The sequence below is a fragment of the Diabrotica virgifera genome, chromosome 2 (assembly GCF_917563875.1).
Source record: "Diabrotica virgifera virgifera chromosome 2, PGI_DIABVI_V3a".
Classification (NCBI taxonomy): Eukaryota; Metazoa; Arthropoda; class Insecta; order Coleoptera; family Chrysomelidae; genus Diabrotica; species Diabrotica virgifera.
Genome location: NC_065444.1, coordinates 58,612,181 through 58,618,809, shown reverse-complemented (window position 1 = coordinate 58,618,809; position 6,629 = coordinate 58,612,181).

The following is a 6,629-nucleotide window of genomic DNA, read 5'->3' as shown; positions in this document are numbered from 1 at the left end:
TACTAGACACATGGGTAGGTACCTAATTGCTATGCTTATGGGCTAATCCGGTCCGTTCTCAGATGTTACTTTCATCAAATTCAAATTTGATCATCATCATTCTCTTTGTCTTATCCCTATGCGGGGTTGGCTTCCCTAATTGCATTTCTCCACACAATTCTATCTTGGGTCATATCAGTCTTAATCCCCTTTACCAACATGTCCTGCCTTATCGTCTCCCCTCTCCCCCCAGGTCTTCCTTGGTCTTCCTCTCCTACTCCTTCCAGGAATCTGCACTTCAGCTATTCTTCGTATTGGGTGATTAACGTCTCGACGTTGAACATGACCAAACCATCTTAACATATGCTCTCTCATTTTGGCATCAATTGGTGCCACACCTAGACTTCCCCTAATATACTCATTTCTAATTTTATCCTTCTTTGTCACTCCACTCATCCATCTAAGCATTCTCATTTCCGCCACATGCATTCGTTGTTCCTCTTTCTTTTTCACTGCCCAACATTCAGTTCCGTACATCATAGCCGGTCTTATGGCTGTTTTATAAAATTTTCCCTTCAGCTTCATTGGAATTTTTCTGTCACACAACACACCACTCGCTTCTTTCCACTTCATCCATCCAGCCCTAATTCTACTGCATGCATCTCCATATATTTCTCCATTACTCTGTAATACTGATCCTAGGTACTTAAAACAATTGCTTCTAAAAACTACTTAAAGGTACTTAAAACTATTGCTACTAAATTCAAATTTGATCAAACTATTCAAAATTATTGTTTTTCGATACAAAAAATACATTAGTTAGTAGTATTATTACTCTGTTTTAAAATAATTTGAAAAAAAAATGGAATTTTTTTCAAAATTAGAACTTTTTTTTTAATTTTAAAACCATTCTTTTTCAAAACCCAACACTGTGAACAATGACACTTACAGATCATATAAAGAATACATAAGCAAAGTAACTTGTGAAGCGGTAACGATTAATTTTATTTGGGATGCTAATTAGGGGGTGATTTTCGTGATTTTTTATCAAAAAATAAAAGCGACCAACAATATTTTGAGCGTAATTCACTTACTTTTAATGGTAGTAGTTTTTTTTAAAAACAAAAATAAACCTTTTTGTAAACAAAAAAATTTATAATGAGTTTTCCCCGGAAAATGCTCCGTTTTTTGGTTATTTCACGTTGAAATATTCGATTTGGAATTGGATGAATAAGAACCTACCTTTTATATGCTACAACTCCGCTTCTGCTGTGTATACAGACTTTATGCATACACCATTTATTTCACTTTTTTATAAGCTATATTTTTACTAAGAATATTATTTTCGATAAAATACTTACTTTTTGAGTTATTTGTGAAAAACCGTCCAAAAACATGTTTTTTTTGTTAAAAATGAACATATTCACTCGCAAATAACTCGAAAAGTATTGACTTAGTGAAAAAACTCTATAGAACAAAAGTTGCTTAGAATTAGTCATTTTATCCAAATCCGGACTTATTTTGAATGTATATTTTTTCACCTCCGAGAAGGGGTATTCCCACCCCAATTTTTGTAAAATGGAGGGGTGTAGAATTGTAAACTTTTTCTTATATAACAATAGACAATTTCTAACTTTTTCTTATATAACTACCTATTCCCAAATTTTCATCCTTCCTTTATTTTTTTTTTGGTCAGATTGTTCTTGATCGGGCTAATGGTCCCACTCTCTCGTATACAATACCACATCTACTAGCATCTACTAGCATCTCGCTGTTGATCTCCTTTTTTGGATAGCTGGATGGTCATTCCGGTATTCCATAATTCCATTCCTGTGGCTGTTGATTTGTCCATTTGTTCGCTATTAATTTATGTGTGGCATTTAACAGGGCCTACTTTGATTATTATTGTTATTATTATTTTTTAGTCCAATAACTGCTTTTTTCCTTTCAGTTACCGAAGGATGGTTTATTTTATTTCTCTGTTTGATCCAGTGTAATTGCATGCCCGTTTTCTTCAAAATTTTCTTTGAAACATTTTGACCATCCTTTTAGTATTTTATTTGAGGTGCTACTATATCATTTTCTTCGTTTCTTCTGTTTAAATTCTTTTCTATTTTTATTAATTTTTGAATTTTCTGGTTTCTGTGGATTTACTTAATTCTCCTATCTATACTAATAGCACAATAAAGATGCACTAGAAATAAACAAACCAATACACGTGGAATGTTACAAGGAGCACTCCCAAATCATGATTTACAGTTACAGAATTTATACATTGTAAATCATAACTCTGGAGTAATCGGGAGTGCTCCTCGTAAAATTCAACGTGTCTTGGTTTGTTTATTTCTAGTGTATCTTTATTGGGATTTTAGTTTATATTCTTTATTATAGTTAAATTATTATGATTGATAATCTAAACAATATATTCTCCAATCCCATTCAGGCCTTGGCCTGGGCAAAGTCATAACAAGGATCCCAAGGGCGGATCCAGGGAGGTAGCCATGGGGGCCATGGCCCCCTCCGAGAATTTAAAAAAATATAAATTTAAATATTTGTAGTTCAAATGTTTTTAATTTCAAACACATATATATGTACAAAACAGGGGATGAATATGTTTTCTGGGCTAGAATTGAACAAAGACAGTAACAGAAGCTTCAACAATGACATAGGATTTTTTATAAATCAAAATGTTGAGAATTTTACAAAATGCCAATTGTTAGAACGACCTTGACAGTCATCAAAATCGTATCAATTTCCATATTCTATACACACAACGAATAAAAAAGAAATGAAGCATTACTTGGCTCACTAGCACTGAGAACAAAGGAGTTGGTTAGTATTTTCGCACAAAAGGAATTGTTTTACAAGTATTACGTTTTATGTTTCTAATGAAAAATATGGTCAAAATAAAGGGATGACAGCCCAAAGCCTTGTCACGAAACCTTTAACATCTTTCGCCAAACTCATGAGCAAAGACGGAGCCATACAAACCCATGAAAAAACATCATAACACAAGGAGTGCGTTCAGGTTGAGTTGGATTTTTTAAAAGATTATCGCAACCCTCAAAAGTCAGTCATTAACCAGATAGACTTTCAGAGGTCTAAATAGATACAAAAAAAATAAAGACTACGACCAATAGTAGGGTCTAAAGTGTTCTTATCTTAGGTCGACAAAATATTTCTCTAAGAGACCATCGTGATGATGGCCTTCTGCTTCTGGACGAAGATGCTGGACCTAGCAATGAGGGGAATTGTTAAGGTTTAAAATCGCATCAGGAGATAAGACTCTTAAATTAATTTGTCTTAAATAACACCTATACACAGCATCTTCCTGAGCAACATACATTAGTAGCACCAGTCAAAATTAATTAATAACATGTTGTGGTGAAGAAATAATTGAACAAATAATGAATCAGGTTCAAAGTGCAAATTATTACTTTGTCTGTCATATTTGACGAAACGACCGACGTATCCCACGTGGAATAGATTTCTCAAAATTTGAGATACATACACAATAACAACATTAGTGAAGACTTTGTCAAGTTCATTGACGCTTATGAGAACCTAAAAATAATATAATTAGTGAAAAGAAATGTGTAGGAATCGGTACTACGGCAGGAATAGTGAATTTTAAGACACTTCTCACACACGGTAAAAGTGTGTTGAAAAGTGCCTTAAAACTCGCCATTGTAATTCCAATTTTTAAAAATTACCCCCGTATTTTTTCCGTCACCCTCCCCAAAAATAGTTCATGGCCCCTCCCGAAAATCGGTCCTAGATCCGCCCTTGAAGGATCCAGATAAAAAGTGAAGATATTGAGCAAGTGGACAAAATAAAAATATTTATTGAGTCTGGATCACGGAAGATCTAAATCCGGAATCAGAAATTCGATCAAGATTAGAACAATCAAGAGAAGCCTTTTTTAAGATAAAGACATTTCTAAGTAAGCAAACACTCAATCTGCAAATCCAATATCCGATGGTAAAATGTTATATCTAATTTATTCTTCTTTATGATACCGAAGCTTGAACTGTTAATGTTGACTGAATGAGAAATTTGGAAGCTTTTGAGATGTGGCTTTTTAGGAGAATTTTAAAAACACCATGGACCGATGATATTAATACGAACGAAGTGGTGTTGTACAGAATGGGAAGAGACATATAACTTTTGAGCCCCATTAAAAGGAGAAGAACAGCATGGGCACATACAGGGAATTAATAAGTATGAGCTGTTACAGCTGATTATGAAGGGTAAAATCGAAGGAAAAAGGGGTCCTCATAGACGACAAAAATATTCTGACTGAAAAACATTCGACTTGACCGGATTAAACACGCAGACGTTTTTAAGAAAAGCAGAAGATAGAGACGAATTTTTTGTAATTAGTCTAGGCGCCAGAGAGGTCACCGTGTCCTTTTTAATTCTGATGGACAAACTCAACGGTTTCTTATGGATTTTTGGCTGCTGATTACGAATTTCGAGGGTGGATTTCGATCCGAGTGATCAAAAAATTGTTGTAAACAATTTAATTGTTGTAAACAATTTAATTGTTTATAAGGCTCTGGCTCATAAACTGAAAGAGACACAAAAAAATATTTCAAATAAAATTTGTTCCTTAATAAAAAACGAAGAAAATATCGTTTACTAAACTTAAATTCAATAATTAGAACTCAAGATATTGTAAAATTAGTGCACAATGCAAATTTCAAATTGCAAAATACGTATTTTTCGAAGCTTTATCGATTGTAACTCGGCTTCTACGTATAGCCCAGTCGGGATATCATTTGACCTTGGGTTAGGAGCTGCCCCAAATTTTATTTTTCTAATCTTTAGGGAGGGTCAATATTAGTATAAATTTAAAATCTCGACTGAATTCCGCCGTTGCGTTAGCCGCCATCTTGATTTTAAACGAGAACCGTTTTTGCTCAATATCTGCGCCATTTTCCATTTTCTGACAAAAAGTGTACAAACTGAAATTGTTGAAAATGCGATTTTCTATAATTTCATAAATTATAATTTTTTTCGTGCGGTCGATATTTTCCGAGTTATGAGGGGAAAATAGTGACAGTTGTAGCATAATTATTGAATTATCTCGTTTATTATTAGTTTTACAACAAATATATACCCATACAAAAATGAAGAGAATTAAATTTTGTACAATTTTGATGCCGTACATTTTTTTGATAAAATCAATATTTAAGGTAGTACGTATGTGGTAAAGGTGCGATCGTAAGACCTGATTGATTTTATAGCAATTGTTTTTGTTCAATATCTCCTCCATTTTCAACTTTTCGACAAAAAGTGTAAGAACTGAAATTGTTGCAATTACGATTTACTACAATTTTTCGAGAGAACCAGTGGCGTGTCTACAAGGGGGGGAAATGGGAAAATTCCCCCCAACAGGGTCCAAAATTAAAAAAAAAAATTGTTGAAACATCACGATATTAGCTGACATAAAACTTAAAATATCGACAGACAAATTCAACCAATAAAACCCGCTAGTTAATAAAATTAAGTGAACTTAATGCATATAATGTCTTTTATGTCTTTTATATATTTAGTTTGGTTTCATTGGAAGTTTCAAAAATTGTATAAAATATAATTCTCTTTATTTTTGTTTATGTACAATTATGTCGTAACGTTAATAATAAATGAGATTAATTCAATATTTATGCTTCCCCTCCGCTTCCATTATTTTCCCCCTTAACTCGGAGAATATTGATCGTATAAAAAAATTGTGCCAAATAAATTGTAGGAAATTGCATTTCCAACAATTTTCTTTCCCACCATTTATGTCGAAAAGTTGAAAATGGCGGAGATATTAAGCAACAACAGTTCTCATTTAAAATCAATATGGCGGCTAATGCAACCGCGGAATTCAGTCGAGATTTTAAATTTACACTACTATTGATCTCTCCTAAAGGATAGAATTATAAAATTTGGGGCAGCTCGAAAACAAAATTCAATTCAATAATTATGCTCCCCCCACCACTTTTTACTATTTTCCCATGTAACTCGGAAAATATCAACCGCATGAAAAAAAATGTTAAAAAGAAATTGTTGGAAATTATATTTTGAACAATTTTAGTTGAAAATGGCGTAGATATTGAACAAAAACAATTGCTATAAAATCAATCCGGTCTTACGCTCGCGCCATTACCGCATACGTACTACCTTAAATATTAATTTTAGCAAAAAAATGAAAGATACCAAAATTGTGTAGAATTTAATTCTCTTCATTTTTGTATAGGTACATATTTGTTGTAAACTAATAATAAACGAGATAATTCAATAATTCAATAATTATGCTCCAACTGCCACTATTTTCCCCTCATAACTCGGAAAATATCGACCGCACAAAAAAATTAAAATAAATGAAATTATAGAAAATCGCATTTTCAACAATTTCAGTTTCTACACTTTTTGTCAAAAAATTAAAAATGGCGGAGATATTGAGCAAAAACGGTTCTCATTTAAAATCAAGATGGCGGCTAACGCAACGGTGGAATTCAGTCGAGATTTTAAATTTATACTAATATTGACCCTCCCTAAAGATTAGAAAAAAAAATTTGGGGCAGCTTCTAATGCAAGGTTAGGCCTGTTATTCGTCTAACCCGACTGGACTAGTATGCAAATGAGCATTAGAAGGTCTC